The sequence below is a fragment of the Anas platyrhynchos genome, chromosome 5 (assembly GCF_047663525.1).
Source record: "Anas platyrhynchos isolate ZD024472 breed Pekin duck chromosome 5, IASCAAS_PekinDuck_T2T, whole genome shotgun sequence".
NCBI classification, from domain to species: domain Eukaryota; kingdom Metazoa; phylum Chordata; class Aves; order Anseriformes; family Anatidae; genus Anas; species Anas platyrhynchos.
In genome coordinates, this window is record NC_092591.1 from 7,521,418 (window position 1) to 7,542,861 (window position 21,444).

The 21,444-nt window shown below is 49.1% G+C and overlaps 1 protein-coding gene across 7 annotated transcripts in view; it reads left to right on the plus strand.

Moving 5' to 3' along the window:
• Positions 1–8,184: 8,184 nt before the first annotated feature.
• Positions 8,185–21,444, plus strand: part of SYNE2 (spectrin repeat containing nuclear envelope protein 2) — a 187,370-nt gene continuing 174,110 nt past the window's right edge. For 4 of the 7 annotated variants that reach the window (XM_038179355.2, XM_072038196.1, XM_072038194.1 and 1 more), the window contains exon 1: positions 8,186–8,340. The gene's annotated coding sequence lies outside the window, so the exon portion shown is untranslated. Of the gene's footprint in view, positions 8,341–15,280; positions 15,451–21,444 lie in introns of those variants that run through there. The other 3 variants (XR_011809434.1, XM_072038197.1, XM_072038193.1) reach the window with 2 other exon arrangements.

The window sequence follows — 21,444 nt, forward strand, 5'->3', positions numbered from 1 at the left end:
TGACCCTCAGGGGCCTCTCATCACTAGACATGCTGTAAGAAGGAAAGAGGGGGCACAGACGGGGCAGCTTGGCATGGTATTTCCCCTCTGTGACCACCCTGCTTAAATCAGCTTGAACAAAAGTGGCTCATGCTTACCTACATGGATAGAGCTGCTAGGAGCTGCAACCCATTCTCCCTTTTCTGATCCATCAGCCGTGGAGCCATGTGCTGGATCTGGTCACCCCATTGAAAACCACCTACATGCCTTCCTCAGGGCCATTCTTCAGCTGTGTTGGCTCATTTAGGCTGGGATTTATGGCTCCCACAAGAGCCAGTCCCAGTGTCAAACAGGCATGGAGACCACCCAGCTGAAGGTGGTGGGGGAGGACTGAAATGTTTCCTGGAGCAGTGGTGAGGTCTTACCTCAACCATGCCGCATCCAAATCCTAGCTGTGCCAGGACTTCAGTGCTCTGCATACCCATATTTACTCCCTGTTCTGCTGCTCCTTCTCATGTATGAGCATCTGCTCTTCCAGGGACACCTCTGTCCCCTCTTCCTGGGGCTGCTCCCTGGGAACATTTTAACCACCAAACCCCGGTGAGGCTCGGGCATCGCTTTAACCAGCAGAGGCTGGAGTCGGTCGCAGCCCTACCCATCTCCAGCAGCAATAAGCCCCTGCACAGGCACCCTGAACAACTCTGTTACACCCAGCACTACAAACCCTAATAACAATAACTTCCAGAACTGCAATCATCACAAAATTTCCCTTGCACCTGCAAAGTCTGCCTTTTGACCTTGCTTTCTCACACACCAGCAGTATATGTGATACATAGTAGTATATCATGCTGGCCTGCACATCCATACATATTCTCCAGAAACTGAAATTTGGAAAAAATATTTATTTCTGCAGAACAAGGACAAGAGATTGACCGTACAGCAGATGGGAGATGGTGCCCAAAGCCGGAGGGGGCGGCTCAGCTGCATGCTGAGGCCTTGGTCATATCCCTGAGTGAGAGGCCTGGGCCATGTCACAGGAAAAGTCAGTGTGAGGAGCAATTAGGGATGAAGGGAGAGGATTAAGGGGTTGCTGCTGCCCTACCTGGCTGAAAAAGCCCAAAGCTGGCTTCAGAAGGGGTGATGGGCTCCCCCTGAACTGCACCTGAGGGGCAGGATGGGGTGAGGAGGCCTGTGGGGAGCAGGGGCTATGGGGTCCTGCCTGTGGATGCCGCTGATTTAACCCAAGCTTTGTGCTACTGTGGGCTCTTGTTGACTTTTTCCTTCCCTCCCTTCATGTCGCTGATTGCTGACACCCTGATGTTAAGGCAAAACACAAAATAACACGGTTGTTTGTTTTCCCCTCCAGTTCCAAGCGAGGCCCTGGCACGTACGCAGCCTCTGGGAGGGCTGGAGAAAGGAGGCACGTGATGGGTGTTGGCACATTACTGGTGGCTGCCCTCGGCAGAGCGGGGCCAAGAGGAGCAGACAGTCCCCCCGTGCCCAGCACCAGGCCCTCGACAGCCAAAAATAGCTGGGTTTGTCATGAGGAGGGTGACACCCCTGGGGGGACTGGGCCACGCTGCAGGGAAAGCCAGTCACAGTCAGAAAACATGACAGCCACTTGTTTCGTACACTTTTCCCCTGGTTTCAGGAAAGCTATTTACAATTACGAATAAACACAAAGCTGTTTACCCGGGAGCTAACAGCTTGCTGTACTGCTGCAGAAGGGTTCATCAGCTCGGGATCCTTGTAGAGGGTTCAAGGGAGATGACACAGCCCCTAAAGCTGCTTTTAAAATAGCCGGGTGTGTAAACGAAGGAGCAATTTAAAGACTCCGTGTGATGCCGAAGAGTGAACGCTTCTCAAAACATCAGAGCTGCCCCAAACAAATTATAACAGATGACAGTTTACTAAATATAGCCCTGATGCCAAAACAAACAGCACTAACTACCAAAACAAGGGGTCACTGCAGTCTATCGGTTTTCTGTCTGGTCTGCACAAAATCTTAGCTGCGAGGATCGAAAAATGAAGCACAGAGGTAGAATGTGCATGAATGTCTGCCAGGAAGCTGGATTTTCACTTTAGCAAATGCCATCATTTGTGTAATATCTCATCAGAGTCCCTATTTATCCCCTTGCGACCAATAAAGCTATGGTCCTACAGAATATGTTACACTGAAGGCAATGGCAACTGCACACACTTAAGGGCTGAATGAGACTTGAGCTAGACCAGTATAAATTGGAAAATAATAAAGGTAATGAAAAGTTAATTATATGTTCTGCTCTGGAGTACATTTTAAATATTGTCTGCTTTTCAGGTTTGTGCATAAATACTCCTAATTCTGCACCTTTCATTGAGCAAATACATGTACATAGCTTGGCTGCTTTTCTGCTGACAACTCTGTGGAGTTACTCTATTAATAATCATAACAATTATTTAGTGGTATTTACATAGAGGTCCTACTATGAGATCTGAGCCATACACAAAGCTTACAGAAACCTGGAATCAAAAGATGTTGCCTGAAATCCAATCATAAACGTTATAGCAAAACAAAACAAAACAGAACAAAAACCTTTCTAGTCTTTACACATGTATGAAAGTGTCAGCCTAAGGGAGTCAGATACATACATCCTACTGAAATTTAAGAAACCAGGCAACTAATTCCCTCAGTCCTTCTTGCAAATCTCAGCTTACTGAGTTATTGGTGAAGAAATAATCTTTGTAGTGGGATTGCTAAATAGCACAGGTCTCATCCCAAGTGAGAGCCATACACAGGGTAAGGCAGTATCCAGGCAGACTCATGTTTGCTCGAGATTTAATCCCCTTGCAGATGAAATCCCAAACTTGAATGCATGGAAAATTGGTGTTACTAATCTTATTTTGCAGGAAAAAAATTAATGTACCTCAACCAGCATCTGGCACGATACAGGCTTTTAGCCTCTGACTTAGAATAAACCTTGTATGCATATGTACTTTACTGGCTGGTAGTTTCTGCGATTACATTTTTTCCTTTACAATTCTGAAGATGCTATATCAACCTGAATTCCCTTTTTCTGTATCATTTACCACCGTGTAGTGGCAGCAGGGCAGCAGACATTTCATAGGCCATAAAAACAGAATGGGCTTAATCCTCTTCACACAAGATTTACATTTGTGTGCCTGTGTTAGTGAAGTTGGCAGTGAAGATGTTGACAGAGCGGACGGCTGGCCGGGGCCCAAGGGCACAAATTTTTAAAGGTGGTGATTGGGATTACTGAATCCTGCTTCCAAAGAAGCCTTAACCCCACTTCCTTCCATTGAGGGTTTTTTTGTTCTCCATCAAGTCATGTTGGAAAGTGGGCTGCAGCCTGCCCAGGGCTGGAGGTGGTGCAAAGGAAGCAGAGGCAAACCCATCGCAGTACAGGTGCTGCAGCAGCAACAGGCTGAGGGCAGAAGAGGCAATATTTTCATTAGGCTAACTGAAGGGAAAAAAGTGGATAAACTTTAGAGTTTGAGATAAGGGGATTCTGAGCCCAAAACCTTGCCTGAGTTTACTGATAAGATGAGGTCAAGGTCTTACAGTCAGTCTAACAGGCTCCTAAAACACAGCCCACAAAGACCATCAGGAATGCAAGGCTTTTAGCGGGATCCAAAAAGGCACTCGAGTACCTGAAGCACGAGTCAGAGAGGTTGGAGGTACCTCAGTAAAAACATGTGAAACTTTGCTCAGCTGGCACTGAGGGCTGGAAGTGCTTGGCTTTGACTTTCTAATTTTCAGGGTGGAACCTAAAATTGTGCCACTTTGCCTAACAAATCTGCCTTGCCTGCAACCAAGGAGCTGGTGCAATTTGAGAGATGGGAAAATGTGGACTGGAAACCTTTATTCATGCACAGGCCATGCATCGTAAGTGGAACAAAATGAGCCCTGATCAATTCAGATTGCAGGTGCCTGTCTTCATGAGAGTAGCCTGGGCTGTGTCTTCATATGAGCAGAGGCTGGTACCTCCAATATGAGAAATGTGGGAGTTCACCCTGACCAGTGTGCTCAGCACCTCCTCTTGGATACATTAAGATATTTTCCCCTCTGAAACATCTCACACAGGATGCTGTACAGGAAGATGTAAGTGTGTGGTACAGATTTCTGGAGGCTGCTGTAAGGCTCTGATGCTCATTTTTAGGTGTAGAAGTCTTCAGTCTTGTCTTTAGTTAGGAAACATAGACCATGGGCAAAATCAGAGAGAAAAGAGAACTAAAGAAAAAGTGAAGTTATTTACCTTGAAGGATGTAGATTTAATAATTATGAACCTACTCCAGTTTTCCTACAGATTTGCCATGAGTTTATTAACCTATTTTTCTCTTCTGGAGCTGTTCTTCTCTGTCCTTAAATTAGCTGGTGACCTCACGAAGCATTTAAGCATGTGTAACATTAAACACGCAAGTGTTGTCACTGACTTCAGCAGGACAGTCAGGTGTTAAAGGCAACGTCCCTGCCTAAGCGATCTGCTGGGTTTATAGGCTGAGGACACTGTCATACATAATGTTCAGATTAAATGGGAGGGGGAAAGGGAGCATTTCTAACGTGATTACATTCAGGCTTCCTTTTATGTTTTGCAGAGGAAAAAAGTATGCAAATCCTGCACGTGCCTGTGTGGATTCAACCTTTCTTCCCTCTTTTTTGATGTCCCCAGTTCTGACAAACACATTGCCTGAGATTGCTGAGTGGGAGAAACCTTCCTCCAGGGGTTGTGCCATGGGCCATTTTGGGGGGCACTGTGGATTTAGGCAGACCCCTGCTTGCCGGCTCCTTTCCTCCTCCAGTGCTGTTGCTCCAGCTGTACCTCTGCAGGGAGGAGGTGAATCGTACCTGGGCGCTGAGCCAGGGTGAAAATAATGGGGATGGGGAGGGTGCTGCTTTTTTTAAGCCATCTCCAGATCTGGTTGACTACACAACTGCACAAAGAGCTGCACCAGCACAATGGAGGGAGCGTAAGCCAACCGCTCCATCAGAGCGCTGCCACCAAAAATGACGCCTGAAAAACCACCCTGCTTCCTCCGTGTTGCTGCATCAGCAGGGAGGAGAGTAGGAAAGTCCAAGAGTTTCTACTCTCACCTCTCCTTGCCCTTTCCCATTTTTTCCTGCAAGGGATGGGGTGAGGGGAGTGCAGCCAGGTGTGGAGGCAGAGGTTTCTGGCACGGTGCTGGTCCCTTGTTCTCTTGCTGTACCGGTCTGTTCCCAGCTCCAGCTTGTGCTGTTTGTACCCATCTCGCCACTGCATCCTGCTGCCTCCTCAGCTGTACCTGTTTGTGTGCATACCAGCATCAAATGCTAGGCACGATCCAGATAAAAACAAAATGTTCTTCTTCTGGGCTAGTTTTCATCTATCTCCCAGCTCCAGCACACACAGTGTGTTAGCACAGCATGAGGGGCTGCATGCAGGGGAAAGAGAAGGGTCACCAGGCCAAAGGTTTGCTCTGGCATGCCGGAGGGTAAACATGACTTGTAGTAACCACACAAACTTAGTTTACACAGCCACCACTATCCTTCAGAGTTAACACTTTATCCAGTGGACTCAGGAAATTTGATCTCCCTCCAATGCTGGATTCCAGTCATGCAAATTCTCCACTGCAGAAGGGACGTCCTGCCACGGAGCTCATGCCCTTCACCCACGCAGAACCTGCAAGCATGAGATACCTGGATGCCTTGTGTGAGACATATCCTGCAGCACCCAGCTCTGTGAGTTTGCTGGGTAGAGTGGTATGGAAACGCTGAGGCAGGACATGCTGCAGAACCGATCATATGCTCACCCAGAGGGCACACAGGAGTTGTGAGAGCTTATCATGCCCACCGTGGTTAGCTTCACCATTGCTGGTTGTAGCCTGCAGTGCTGCTCTGTGGGTCTTTACCCCAGTGCCCTGGAAACCTGTCAGCTCATGTTGGACACCGGTGGGTGGTAGCTGAGAGCCCTGATCACACAGCTTCCAGCTGTTGCTCGTCCTCCACAAAGACTGATCCACAGCAGCAGCTTGCTAGTGTCACTGGTAGCACCCATTCACCTGTCAGAGCATTAATCTGAGCACAGGGCTCTTCCAGTTCCTAGCTGGAGGGCTGGGTATAAAAGGAGAGATGAAAGCTTATTTTCAAAGTTTCAGGTTGTACCGAGTAATCTACAGCCGGAAGATTTGGATATAAAGTAGGCATCTACGACTTAATTTTACCTTTGTGTCTCACACCATTTTTCTGACAGTATTATTATTTAATTGCCTGCATTATGCCTGTCCAATAATACTACTTAGCATTAATAACACTTCGTGTTGTGTCTTCAAAGTGCTTTACAAGCTAATTATGAAATGAATAATTTAAGTGAAAACAAGCACCTTGGGCTGGGACCTATGCTTGTGTTTGACAAAGCATGACAGATAGCTGCAGCGCTGTGTAAGCTGGAACGAGGAGCTGTGTGATTCATGGCAGGGTTAAGCCAGCAGGAAAAGCATGGAGCGATAATGCTCCATGGCACAAAAGGTCAAGACTCCATGAGACATTTTCTGCTGAATTTGATGGGGTGGGGAGGAGTCTCCAAGCGAGCAAGAGGAGTTTTGGAATAATTCTTGAAGGAACAGAGCTTAGTTTTGATGTTCCATCTTTTCTCCCTTACTTAAACACAAGACTGACATTTAGCAGTCAACAGTAGTAAATACGTCGGAAATGCTTTTTTTTTTTTTTTTTTTTTTCACTCTGAGCAATGCACTACAGTAACCGTAACACAGAAATTAGGAAACTGTGGCAGACTGCCTGAATGCATCCCTCTGCCTTAATCCGTGTCCGTGGAATATCAAAGACAACACCACCGTTACGCAAATGTTATAGAAACCCCAGCAACCTCACAAAAAACACTTGTGGGTTGATTTGTCACAAAGGCAGCATGAATCAGAGCAGGTGCTTGCCAAGGCAGGGCAGTCAGGTTGTAACCAGCTTTGACTGGTGCTCCTGCAACACGTTGCGTCCTTTGACTCCAACTAAAATAGCACTCAGAAAGGTGCAAGATTCATTTGTACCTGGAGGGAAAAAAATAATTAAAAATGTTATGGATAATCAGGAGTCCAAATCTGGAAGAGCTTCAGTTATAAGTTCAGTTATAAGGAGGAGGGCAGGAAGGAGTGGAACATTTGGCTTTGTAGCCTTCCAATGCAGGACCTCGCTTGTTTCTACTTTTTTAAGTTGGTTGATGTTTTATCAGCACAGATTCATGAGAAAACTGATGCATTGGCACTGGCAGGAAGTGGTTTTTGGAAAGTTTCTTTTTTCTTTGGATAGCTAGCTGAACTCTGAGTGCATAAAGCAAATGTTCCCACTAGCTGCATCTTCTCACTTTGTGAAGTCTGTAGCCAAAAGCTACGCAGTCCCAAAGAGAATAAGAAATTTCCTCCTACCCCCACAAAACTAAAACCCTTCCTTGAAGTTTGTAAAAAAACATCTAAGTTCTTCCGTGTTCACATAAGTGGTCCCAATTTACACTTTGAGAGCTCTGGCTAGGCAAAGGTGGGTGATGTGCCCCTGAGACCAGGCTGGATGTCCACGCACGGCTGCAGGGAGCTGGGCACAGGGAAGGATGCTGCGGCCATATAGGATGGAGCAGGAGCTGGAGAGGTCTCCAGTTTCTGTCTGCTTAGGTTTCTGAGGTTCTAAACATGATCTGAGGGTGCTGCAGGTTTGTGGCAATGCAAAAGTGTTTTACTTCTTTGTACCATGTTAGTTCAGACCATCCCAGACCAGGGAATGGTTCTTATCATTACGGACACATCTTTCGTGCCCTTGTTTACCTCCAGCGCGACCCTTCACCCCAAACACCCAGACACACACACACACTGTGGCCTCCCCTGCCTGCTTCCAGCAGCTGGGGCAGGGGGCACAGCGGTGCCCTGCTCAGCTCGGGGGACAAAACACCGGCAAATCCCACAGCTGGGGCTGGCGAGGGGAGCAAGCAAGGCGAGGGAGCAAGCTGAGGGGAGCAAGCGCTGATGAGGGAGCAAGCTTGCTCGGGCCGGGATGGGAAGCAAAAACCAAACCGAGTGAAACGAAAACAGCTCCGGCTGTTCAGTAGGGGGACAGGAGACCCCCTCAGGGGCCGGCCAGCCCAGCGGGGCCCCGCTCCTCCTTCACCCGGCCGCGGCCGATGGAGGCGGAGCAGGGGCCGGACCGCGCCGCCCCGGGGGTGCGGGGGCTGCGGCCTCGCCGCTTTCCCGGCCGCGGGCGGGGAGCGGCGGGTGCCTGGGCCCTCCTCCTCCTTCCCCCCTTTCCTTCTCCTCCTCCTCCTTCTCCTCCTCCTCCTCCTCCTCGTCCCGCCGCCCAAGCCCTCAGCGCCTCCACCCGGACCCGCCGCCGCGGTGAGTCTGCCCCGCCGGGCACCCCGAGTTGCGGCGCGGCCGCGCCTTTGTGTGGGGAGCAGCGGCTGGACTGGGCTGGGCACGGCTCGGCTCGGCTCGGCTGGGCTCCGCCGCGGCGGTACCTGCCCGCCTTTGTTCCCCGCCGCCTTTGTTCCCTCGGAGGGCCGCGGGAGGGTTTTGTCGCCCAAAAGCCCGGCTCCCCACAGCCTTGGGGGGGGTATAGGGGGGATCCCGGGGCGGTGGGTCCCGCCTGAAGGCGGTGCGGGGAGAGCCGGTGGGTGCTGGCCGGGGCAAAGTTGTCTCCGGAGCGAAAAGTAGCGGTGTGCTGCGGGGGGCTCTGTGCTGGCTCCAGGGCTGTGCTGCTGTGGTGGTTTTACCTTTTTGCAGCCTCCTGGCTGAGGCGCTGAGCCCTGCCCGTGCTTCCCGCGCTGCTCAGGGCTTCTTTCTCCTCAGCCCTGCCTCCAGCCCGGCTCTCAGGCACCCCCTGCTTGCTCTCCAGTCACTGCCTGTGGGGATGGTGCTCCCTGCCTTGGCACTGACCTGCCTCAGGCTCAGGGATCCCCTCCCTGTCCCCCCAAACACTCCTCTTCCATCCCTTCTCTTTCCCTGAGGGGTGCCGCAGCAGCATGGAGGCAGAGCAGGTGCTTGCTTCTCGGCTTCCTCGAAACACCCAGACAAGAAAACTTTGGGCAAGTTTGTTTGAGGGCTTCTCACTGCCTCTCCATCCTTTGTCAGCTCGGTGTTTGCATGTTCCTCGCGCCTCAGTGCCCCCCTGTCAGGGTGCCCCGTGTCTCACCTGTCCTCTGCCCCCTCTTTCCATCATTCACTCGTTTTTCTCCATCATTGCTTTCAGGAGCGCTTTACCCATCACAGGACAGGCAAAGGCAGAAGTGCCATGTGCAGGACCGTGGCTAGTTATTGTGACTGTGTGTTGGCCAAGCTAACAAAACCTCTGTTTATGCCTCTGGTCAAAACGTGATACCTTAAAAAAGGACACCCGTGGCCTCTGGCACCTGGTGAGCTGAGCCATGGGCTCCTGCCTCTTCTGTGACTGTTTTACGGCTCATGAAGGAGCACAGTGGCGGCTGCTAACTCTACACACAGCAACAGTACACACAGCCACCTCACATTAAAATCAGGGCAGCCGAAGTAACAGATTCCCAGGACAAAGCAGGGCACGTTGTGGTGGGAGCAGGAGGGGTGCTGTGGGGCCACTTGGACCTGCTGTGGAAGGGGAGCAGAGGCCCCGGCACCTGCCAGTGGGGATGGGGACGGGTTGCAAGGAGCAGGGGGATAGGCAGTGGCACACGGGAGCTTGGAGGGAAAATCTAGCAGTGACTGCAGTGAGCACTGTGCTGATTTGTGCTGTGGCAATGTTTGGGTCCCCCTTGTGCTGGATGCTGTACAAATACGTATTCAGAAGTGTATAAATGGTGGTTGTTCTTCTCTTCCTCATCACGAAGGGTGACGAATGATAACTGGCTTTACTGTAGCTATCTATAGCAAAGCCATACAGCTATCTATATGAAAGCTCCTTTATTTAAATGTCTACTTACAAATAACATCAGAAAACTGCTTTTTAAGTGCCACAGCTATCAGACCTTGCTAAGAACTGAGCAGGACAGTTTAAGGGGTGCAAAGGAACTTATTTCCTCTAATTAAATCTCATCAAAAGTTCATTAAAGTAAATGAGAACTCTGGTGGTGTCAGCACACAGCTGGTCCTGGAGTGTGCTAGCTATTTTTTATGTATTTGTCAGGCAAAGATTTTAAGCATAGACACAATGAAGTAATTCAAGAAGCAGTATGCCTTAATGATCTAATAGGCTTAAAATGCTTTATCTCCCTGGCTGTTAGTTTATGTTATAAATGCAAGTAGCAAAAGGACAATTGCTACTATTCCCTCCTTTGTAGTGTTTTACTGGGGATTTTATGTTACTTCTTTTGGTAGGTTTCAGGCACAGTTGATTCTTGTGTTGGTAAGTCTTTGTTTGGGTGGAAAAATGGACACAATTTAGCCCTTTTACGGAGTTCATTGTAACCCCCCTTTACCATAGTTAATTCCATAAACAGCAAGTTCAGCTCCGTTCAGTTTCCTCTCCATCTGAATATAGAAATGAATGAAAGAAGAAATCCCAAAGAGGGCAAGAAGAGGCACAGCTTGAAAGATCAGGTATAAAGAGCCCCATTCATCTGGGTTTATCTGTAGTACAGGGATATGCCTTTACTTCATGAATCATCTCCTGACATCTGTTTGCAGCGCTGTTTTCTTAGCAACTGCGACTCTGTTTTAGAACTGGACTCTCAATGGCCCATTTTGTATAGGGAGATGCGAAGGGCTGATCCAGACTCTTACGAGCGAAGCTGTGCCTTTCAGCCAGTCTACCCCACTCCTTTTCCTCCCTGGAGCACAGTGAATATTGGTTTTAAAAGCCTAGCAGCTGGGATGCTTATATGTATATGCTCAAGGAGATGCTTATCTGCTGCTTACCACAACTGAAGTGTTTCCCCAGCATTACCTGGCAGTGCTGGGGGGAGAACCTACCGATTGGTAGTGAAGTTTCTCATTTTGAAAGCATGCCATGTGTGCCACCGCACTTTCCCTAGCTTTTCTGCAGTTTGTTTTGAACTGTCACAGGGCTTTAGATGTGGGAGAGGATGTAGTCTCTGCTTGCGAACTTGCAGAAACACTGGAAAGGGAGCCAGCGATTGCGAGGGAACACTCCCAGCAACGTGCCTGTTTGAACAAGCAGCCGGATTAGTCGGTGGGATTATACGTGTGGAGTGTGGAGCAGTATGAGTAACGCTTTGGGACCGGATCCATAAGCTGCGATTAAAGGGAAGGTGACATTTCATATACCTCTCACCTAATCTTCCTTTGCCTGAGTTTCATCCCTGACCAGTGTGGGTGGGAGACTCCTGTAACTGAGACTGAGGTCTCATCCTCGCTGGCCGCACAGCTGCTGGGAGGTCAGGTTTATTTGGGTTTTCTCAGCTGTGCTCTGTGGAGAGGGTCGATCCTGGGATTAGGTCTGGGGTAGGTTATTACTTCAGCTAAGGCTGAATTGGTCTGGATCACAAATACATGTCTGAGAGCACAAGTGGCACGTCCAGGCCACATTCACCCTGCTCCCTCCTGTGCAGACCTGCTGCTTGCCCGGGAGAAGGAGGAAATTACAATTGCAGCAGCACCTGCAGCTACTGGACCATGAATCATAAATTGATAGTGTATATAACCCCACAGAACATGGATCTGACTGCCCTTCCTGGACTGACTCGTGTCCCATGGAGCATGAAGGGTGTCAGCAGCGAGTAGCTGCTGTGAAGGATGAACACGTTTTGGGGTAATGCCAGGAGGGGGAAGATGTCTGGGGCATTTTGTTTGCAAAGGGATTGCAGAGTGGCAATGGGAAGGCTAAAGGGGGCTGTGAATTCTGACCAGCTTCCTGTGGTCCTCATGGATGGTGGGACGCAAACCCTGGTGCTAGTGAGGCTACGAAGAAGACAGCCTCTATGGATCACCTAGCTCACTGTCTTCACAGCAGGAGATGAAGAAAGCTGCTTCTCTGGAGATGCTGTAGGGCCAGGACAGGGGCAGAAGAGGGAGTGGGGAAAAACCTGTGTTTCGCTTAGCAGAGCACACTGGAAGGGAAAAGAAATCTGTGCTGGGGAAAGGGCTGGTAGGCTGGTATCTCCCCACAGGGGGGGAAACGGGGCAGAGCTCCACTCCACGCTTAACTCCAGCCTCTGGTGTCTCGCAGGGAGGCATGTTTGCTTTCTTGTTCCTGCAGCCTGCTGATAACGCCCCAAACAATGCAGCTGCGCAGATTGGCTCGAGACGACTTGAAGGAATTGCTGACCCTGATACAAGCAATACTGTTTGCGGCCAGGGATGGGGAAAAAGAGGAAAGAATAGTATGAAGTGTTTGAGCTTTAAGGCTCGGGCTGTGAGTTCTGTCAAAGGAAATGACAATTAAGATAGAAAACAAACACTTGTAATTACTTCTATGAAAGTGTAGGGAGGAGGCAGAAATGTGGATTGTACAGGAAGAAGTTTTACTTTCTGGATCATTTGACTTGGTGCTTGCCAGAAGAAACACAAGAAGTTGGTGAATGATGAAGTGAAAGGTGGAGGTGGAGAGGGGAACGTGCGGCTGACCGTGCCTTGTGGATCTGTGGCCGACGTACGGCTGGCCACAAAGAGTTGTAAAGACGCTGCACCTGGGCAGCTTCAGAAGTGGCGTTGTGTTGGTTTGTGCTAGTGAGAGCTCTGTTTTGTGCTGGTAATAACCACCTAATAACCACTGGTACAGGGAGAGAAATGAAAGCTGCCCCACGAGCATCGTGCCCTGCTTCTTGGAAGCTCTCGTGCAGCGAGCAACATGGAGCTTTGCTTGTAGGAGTACTCCATGAAAGCTCGAAGTTCAGCGATTAAACAAGGCTCTTCCAGCAAAGCTAAGCTCTCTCAGCGAAGGCGACTGCATCTTGTTGAGTTGCAAGAAGTTTACGAGGGAGGGAAGCACGGGGCACTTGCACCTTGTGTCTCTGGCAGAGGTGATATTTCTCACCTCTGTGGAAAGCCCGGAATGCTTCTCTATGTCCTTTCCCCCAGCTTAAAAGTGTGAGATTCGTCTCGCCGAACTACAGCATAGCTGTCTGCACGGGAGACAGTTGTCCAGACTCCTTTCATAGTCACCAGAGAGGAACAAACACTTCTGGGCCATGATTCATCCGCGCTGAATTGGACGTCTAAAAATACACCGGACAAACTGCCCTAAAAGTGCCTGTTTCTCTCCATTGTTTCTCCCCTGTCCAAACAATGGAGGCACACGGAGGCATCTCTGTTGTAGCTGTTTAATGTCAGGAGGGCTGAACCTCAGCCAAAGCGCCTCGTACCGCAGGGCAGCTTCTGGGAGGGCTGCTCGTGTCCTCCTTTCTGCCAGACCCAGCCTCTGCGTGGAGCGGGTCGGTGGAGCCTGGAAGGCTCTACCTGGGAGCAAGGAGTGGGCAGCGATGTCCCACACGGCGCCGTCCTCCTCCCCTGGCTGCTCAGCGGATTCAGAAAGAGACAATCGTCTGCTATAAATAAGAGGCCAAGGGGGATTTGTGCTTTTTCAAGGTCGCCCACCAGGCTGGTGGCAGAGGTGGAGGCAGTGGCGATGACGGCAGGATCCCAGAGGTGTGCCCGGGCGCCCTGCGGCTGCCTCGTGACCTGCCACTGTCCCAGGGGGACGCCGGCTGCTCAGCTCTTGGTGGTGGATGGCACCTGGTAGGTACATGTCCCTTTTGTAAAAGGAATTAGCAAAATGTCATAGGTGTTAATGCAGCTGAATTACTGAGTGTTCACTGGGCTGGTGTGAATGATTGCAGGCGTGCTTTAAAATGGTTAAACCTTAGGGTTTAACCTTTAGGGTTAAATTTGCTTCACCTCAGGCTTGCTGCGGCATAAAACAGCGTGTAGGATTATTTAATGGTCTGTGGAAACTCTTTAAACTGACCTATATGAAACTTGAAATGAAACACTCAGTTGGACCTCGGGGAGCTTTGGAGGTGCCTGGGAAACTGTGACCTGGTCCTCTGTGAAGTGTGGCTGCTGCTGCTGTGTTATTTAGTGGCATGATTTAAAAAAAAAAAGAAAAAAGCACCAGCTCTTCTGGAAAAAGCTTAACTTACCTGCACAGGTGAACCAGGTAGGGTAAGGATGAGATTTCTCCTGTGTGGAGAACTAGTTTGCAGCAGAAAGGCTTCCTTTGCCAAATGAGCTGGGTGTCTGGGGGGGAATTTGCTGAAGGAATTTGCTGTGTAACAGAGATACGGAGTACAGGCGAGTACTGAGCACTACATGGATCGGCTGCATCTCCAGTTTCAGACAAATACCAGAGCGTCCCCTTATCCTTTTTGATAAGAGAGAAAGAATATGAGAGCAGTGGAATAGAAAGAGCGTATTGTGTGAGCCTGGGTTTGCATCCTGAAGTTCTGTGTAGGAGGTCCGTGCTTGAGCTCCAAGAGGTGAAACAAGCTGCAGACTGATTCCAGGGAGCACAAATGGGAAGAGGAGGGAAGGAGCAAGCCATTAAATAGGAGTTGCAAGAAAAGCCAGTCTCCAAAAATAAATGTTGAAGATCAATTCCAGGTATTTCCTGGTATTGTCAACCTGCTTCATCAACCACTCAGATGGTAACAAGTGGTTTCAAAGATAGCAGACTGGCAGGTTTACTGCTGTTTTTCTTTTTTAAAAAAGAGGGGGGTGAAAGAAAGGTTTCTGATAAATTGTTTGCAAAACTATTTCTTACGCAGATCTGGGTGGGATGTTGGTGATGAAATACCCTGGGGACGGAGGAGGCAGAGCTTGTTGTTGTAAGAGGGAAGTAAGAGCACAGCTGGCTGCATGTTGGAGTAGGGAAAAATCTGAATTTTCTTCCCATTTGTGTGCCAGGGGCACCCCAGCAGTTTCTGAGGGGGAGGAAGCAGATACTTGCACAATGAAGGTCTGAGCAGGCGGTGTTCCTGCAGAGCGGCTGGGCCTTTCTGGTGCTGCAGGCAGGCTTTGTAGGTATCCTCTGCAAGCAAAGTCTTCCCCTTCGAGTGGTTTGGAAGGGACTCTTAACGCGTTCCTTCTTGGAAAGGCTCTCAGAAGAGCCAGCCCCCCGTTTCACTGCGCTGAAAGCTGTGCAGGGCTTGTAAGGAAACTGAGGCACATCCTGTGCCAGGGGCGCGTGTCCGTGGTCACACGCCAGCTCCTTACTGGACTTTCATCCAGGACGGCGGCTCCGGGAGAAAACTGTACCGAAACACGTGCTGGTGTGCTGGGCTTGGCCAGGGATGCCAGACATGGCTCGTGGCTTACCTCACCTGCTTGGCCGTGGCGCAGCGGCGGTGCTTGCGCAACGCGCGTTCTCCGTTGCTTGACTGAACTTGTCCATAAGTAACTCGGTGCTAGTAATCTTGCTGCCTTTCAGCGAGGGAGATGCGCAGGGCTCCTTCATCCCGTGTTTTCTCCGGTGTGAGGAATCCTGGTTCGAAAAGAAAGCGAGCTGGGCAGCGCTGTGGTTCGGGCCCTGGAGAGAAGCCTTCTCATCCTGCACACGCAGAGGGGGAGTGCACGAAACAAGTAAGGCGTCCTTCATGCTGAGCTATCTCTGGTTTGGAGTCCTTGGTTTTGCAATTGCACCTGTGTTTTGTTGGTACGGTGATTTATTCTAGCAGGCAGGCGTAGAGCACCAAGGTCTTTAACCTGGGTTTTCTCTGCGCAGTTTGGCTGTTTGGTCCTCTCTGGCAGCTGCACTGGTAGGAAGGAATAAGAGTGTTTGGCTTGGTTTTTGCTGCACGCAAAAAGTTATTCTGAAGGTTGAAACTATGCTGTAAGTTAGAGATTTAGGCTTGTGTTTTTTTTTGTTTTTTTTTTTTTTTTTTTTCCTAAAGCAACCAATTCTTTGAAAGCAAAGGAAAAGATGTTTTGTCTTAAAAAGAAAACGAAAGTGCTCCATTTCGTGGAGCGAAGTGCTGATTTTCTCCTACCAGAGAGGGTCCCTGCACATCCGGTGTGGGAGACAGCATGGTTGAAGGGCTTTTTTCGCATGTCCCAAACCCGCACAGCCATGTGAGCATGCAGGTTTTGACAGGCAGGTGTCTAGAAAGACCCCCAATAGCATTTCTGGGGGAAATTTCAGCTGAAAGAACTATGTGGAAGTGAGAAGCTCGCTCCTTGGAGAGGCAGCCCCTTCGGGTCTGAACAGAGGTACATGGGGAAAAACAGCAATTTGCCTTGTTGCAGCCCAGGCTGGACGTGCTTGAGAGAAAATCTGATGAATTCCCAGCTGCCAGGCTAGGACGTATCATTAAAATTGTAATTTGCCCTTCAGATGCTGGCAAGCTTCGGTTGCCGTTTGCTGGACAAACCTCTCTTTTGTGTTCTCCTTCCGTCGGCGTAAAACAGCAAGTGCTGGCGGGGAGCTACTTGCAGCAGGATTCCTCTTCTGTGCTATATTTAGTGATCAAAACAAGTCCGTGATCTTTGCAGGAATACTGCCAAAGCAGATAGGGCTTGCATGAGACAAGCCCTGTCTCATTTGGCTCCCAAACACACGCTGCATTTCACTTTCCTCCCCTCTCCTGACACCGTCAATGGATCTGTCTGCCGAGGTCTGTTGTGCAAACATTGCGCTGCCATTTCCAGCGATGTTGCTGTAAGAGCAAGCCCTGCCCCAGCGAAAACTCCTGCATTTAGATCATCGCCGTCCCCACCTTTCCCTTCTCTCAGTGTCCGGAAAAAGCAGCTTGCTGCTTTTCAGAAAGATCCTCCTGACTGAGAACAGCCTTATGATTTAATTGGCAAACTTCAGGCCTTTATTGCTTAGGCGAGGTTCACTCAACAGCATAATCTGCTTGTTAACCATCTGACTGTTTCCTTTATTCAGGGAAGAAGGGAATTAGGAAGGCAGTGGGAAGGAAACATTTGTGTTCCTTCAAAGGCAGAATATTACTAGGAGCCCGATTCCCATTAATATAATGTCATTCATACAAAGTGGGTGTAATTACTACTTAGTGCTATTTTAAATACCTTTTACACCATGTAAAGTGGTTTCAGTGTTAATGGGAGGCTGGTTATGAGTCTCTATAAAGGCACTAAGCAAAGAATTTTGGTTCCAATCTGAAGGAAAGGAAGGTGAGTAAAATAAATAAAAGAAGAAAATCATTGCAGTGCGCTTGGTCAAAAGGGGCAGTGTTTTCCGGTCTGTTCGGACCAGGCAGTCCCTTCGGTGAGAGTTAAGCTCGCTGTGATTGCAGGCGATGCCCTGCCCCTTCCCTTCCAATTGTAAGAAGCGATCTGGGTCCAGGAAGCGCTGAGGAAGGGCTGTGATGAGCTGCTTGCGGAGCCGTTCACTTGCAGGATGGGAGCAGCACGCCCGAAGGTCAGAGGTCTGTGCATGCCCCACGGCGCTGGGACTGCGGTGGCTGCGGTGCACCCACTGCCGAAAGGAGCCTAGGGATTGCTCCTGGCTGCCCGCATGCAGGGGCAGCTTTCGTCTGCAGATGGAGAGGGGCTTCTAGGAGCAAAATGATGGAACTTTCATCTTGTGGGATGCAGAAAAGATTTTACACAGCTTGAATGTAGCAGCAATTTAGGATTTATTTTGTAAACAGCAAGGTTAGATGGCATGTTTTTAACAGCACTTCATCAGCGTTTGGTCAGCAGCAAATTTAACAAAATGATTTAAACAGAATTCACTCCAATAGGAACAGCGAGTGAGGTAAAGATTTGAGAATGGCAAGGTTCACCCGAAACTTCCTGCAGGGTCTGGGTAGGTGTCTAAATCCACTTGTGGGCTTCCAAATTACCCCCTACAGTAAATTACTCACCCTATTCCCTCAGTGGTGTTTGCCCACGGACAAGCTTGTTCTTCAAAGGGTCAGCCCTGAGATGCACGTCCCCTCGGGGATCTTCCTCCAAGCTCTTCTGGTCCCTCCTGGCACCGACGCTTCTGGTGCTGCCCAGAGCCCAGGCTGCAGGGTCCAAGGCACGATCAGGGGGTGCCTGTTGGTTCTGCCTGCTGACAATGGAGGGCTGATGCAGCATTAGTTGGTCTTGAACCATAGCTGAGTCAGGGAAAAACTCCTCCACCACATTTTTTTCTTTGGCCATTGTATTTGTAAGCTAAAATGATTGACTTGTAGTCAGTCCCGGATTCTTTACCATGCTGTTCTTGGACTCTGATGTGATCCATCATTTCCCTGGGAGAGATTACAGTGCGTATCTGCTTTAGGGCAGCACCATCCTTTGTTCGTGGTCATGGCCAAGGAACAGTCACGTCGAGGCCTCCTGCAGCTCGTAAGCCTCAGCGGGTCCCATGGCAAGCGCCGGATGGACCGTGCCCGCCGCGCTAGCTAACGGCGTGGGTAGGAAGAGGTGTGTATGCACTGGATGCACTTCCCAGGCCACATGGCGTTTCTCACATTATTTTTACAACAACCCTTCCCCACAGCCCTCTTATCTGCAGGAGGTGGCCTTGGAGCTTCGTCACAGGCAGCCCATGGAGCGGCAGGGAAGCGTGCGACCGTGCCCTGCTTTGGAAAAGCTTTTTCCTTTGGGCTGTGTGGCAGCAGCAGCAACGCACCATATGGCTGGCACAGCTTTTTGCACCTTGTTGGACACTTTGGGGCAGTGCACAGCTAGGTTTAGATTGGGGCATGCTTTTGGGCTGTGACTTAGGGATTGCATTGTCATCCTAGCCCGTGACTGTAGCGAAGGCGTGCAGTCACCATGGTATTTTTGGCTTCCTACGTAGCAGTGTGCTGGGCATGACATTGGCCTTCTGAGCCCTTTCCGAGCCCCATCAATCTCTCTTTTTTCACGAACAGTTGTGACTTTGAGTTCTAAGCAGTTCTTGTTTTTATTACTGATGCAGAAAACTTGGAAACCAGTTAAAAATTCACGTTTTCGTCAACTTTTTAAAGTATCCTTCAGCCTTGTGTTTCCACTTGGGAACAGATAAATGTGAGACAGGCTCTTGTTCTGAGTGCAAGCAAATTCATAAAATTTGACCCATGGAGGTGCATGATGTATGTGTGAACAAGGCTGAGCTCTGTTAATAAAAGCATTTGTGTGTGTGTTAACAACAGCGTGGAGTTAATGCCATCTTCAAACTGTGTAATTGTACCAGGATGACTGATATATTGCCACCCACAAAAAACAGAAAAGGTCAGGAAAAACACTTCTCTAACCGCGTTTGGAAATTGATTAATGCAATGAGAAGCTTCATTGTGCTTCTGTAGCAGGAAGTGTTACAGATGTGTAAATCAAAGACAAACCAGCAACATTTGCTGGCCTTAAAAAGTGGTGTTGCTTTTGTATACTCATGCGCTTGTCCTGGCACATTTTCAAGATTATAAATAGATCACTGGGAAGTCCCTGGATAAGAAAAATGCACTCTTGCTGGTTGTCATAAATAAACTAATAAGAAATGTCTTGGTCTTTCAGCTCTTACTGTTTGGAGGAGTCCTTACTTGTGCATGTACCTTCAGTGTGTCAGTTCACATGAGTTAAGCCTATTTCTGTGGCAGTGGGGTGTAGTTCTGTGTCTGTCTCTGGATTTCCTGCAGATCCGATGTTTCTGGGCTTGTTGTTTTTCTGAGCAGAGTTGTTCATCTGTTTCCAAACTTTTTCTTTTTTGATTCCTTCATCTCTTGCTACTGATAGCTTAGCAACACCCGTGGCTGGATTGGTTTCAGCATTGTCCCAGGCAGTCCAGGGAGTCTCTAATGCCACTTCTTAAAGGACTGGCTGATACCCTACTGCTGTTAGATGGGTATTATGTGGGATCAGAAAGCTATAGCCTCTTTTCCCTATCACCTTGAAAGTCATGGAAACCTAATGGAAGACCACTTTTTTCCTCCAGAAGAGCCCAGAGAATGTGTCACTGGATGATGACAAATCTTTTCAGTGGTGCCCAGCGACTGGACAAGAGGCAATGGGCACAAACTGGAGCACAGGAAATTCCTGATCAATATGAGGGGGCACTTCTTTGCTGTGAGGGTGACAGAGCACTGGCACAGGTTGCCCAGAGAGGCTCTGCAGTCTCCTTCCCTGGAGATATTCAAAACCCACCTGGATGCCATCCTGTGCAATGTCCTCTAGCTGCTCTTGCTGGGCAGGGGGGTTGGACCAGATGATCTCCAGAGGTCCCTTCCAACCTCAGCCATTCCCTCATTCAGTGTTTCTGTGATTTATTTTTCTGTGAGAGCGTAGTCAGCTCCTTGAGTAGCAGAAATCAGGACAGATTTGTCAGTGGTGGTGTTCTGATTTTTGCCTACCTGAGGATCTGGCTTTGAAGAGAAGGGATCAGTGTGTTTGCAGGTGATCCTGTTCCAGCTGTGGACATGTATGCAATCTGAGGCCACCCACAAGAGCAACATTTGGAAGCAATTTAAGTGTGAAAGGGATGAATTTCGCTTTGGACTTTCAGCAGAGAGAGTGTCTTAGAGGAAAGATACTGGAAAATGCAGACACCCACAGCCCCAAACCTGGTACTTAAAAATGGTGAAACCATTGAGGACATTGGGTAGGAAGTGTGGCTGTCGAATTTCAGTGCTGTGGGAAGTGCTCTGACTTAAGAGCAGTATGAATATATTGGAAGTGAGGGGAAAATAACAAACAGTGTAAAAACAGAACTGAACGAAGTGGGGGAGAAAAAAAAAAGCAACCACACACACACAAAAACACGACCCCAACACTAACTTGATCAGAGAGGTTTTCTTCGATAATTCCTCAGCTCATATTATCATGATTTGGATCCCAACAATTTGCCTTTAAGGAGACTGCAACAGACTTACAGAAGGATTGCTTGCCAAAAGAAGGTCCAGCAGCACTTTGCAAGGCTCAGGACTTGCAGTTTTGAGCGTTACTGCTTCTCTCTGAATGCAAAATAAACTTAAGGCCCTAGTTAATAAGGAAAAGGGTCTTCAGGCAGCCTGCATTGTGGAGCTCTACTTCCTTTGGGCCTGTTCACAGAAGATAAAAATCTGCTGGTTGAGTCATGATGTTGGCTCGACTGAAGACATGAGTAATAATAATCTGTTGCTAGGAGCAGCCTCCAGTTTACATCGAGAGGCCTCTATGGAGGGAAAGGCTTTGGAGTCCTGCAGTAGGTCATAAATAATCAGTGGCACTTCAAAGAAGGAAAAGTAAAAACAAGCGGTTCGAGATGCCATGCAAAGATGACTGGAATTCCTCTTGCAACACCGATGGAGAACACGTAGCCAGCATAACTGGGGAAATTGAGGGCACGTGTCTGCAAAGGCAAAAACATCGAGGTAGAGACTTACTGGTGGTGGGCTGTAATGCTCACCAGCCTCTAGGCAGGCTTGTTTGCAGAGTAGCTGCTGCCTTCAGCTCTAAGGAGTGCGCTTGTGAGCTAAAGTCATGCAAGAGGGTTTGAAGTTTGGCTCATAAGGAGGACTCCGAGGGTACAGCTGTGCAGCAGGCTGCAGCGCATACAGGGGCGTGCTGGATGTGGCTGAAACTCTCTGTGGATGTGGGGCAGTGTGGACTAGGTTATCTTGCTTCCTTGTTAGCGTGCACTACTGTTTTTTGTGTTTTCAGAATTAA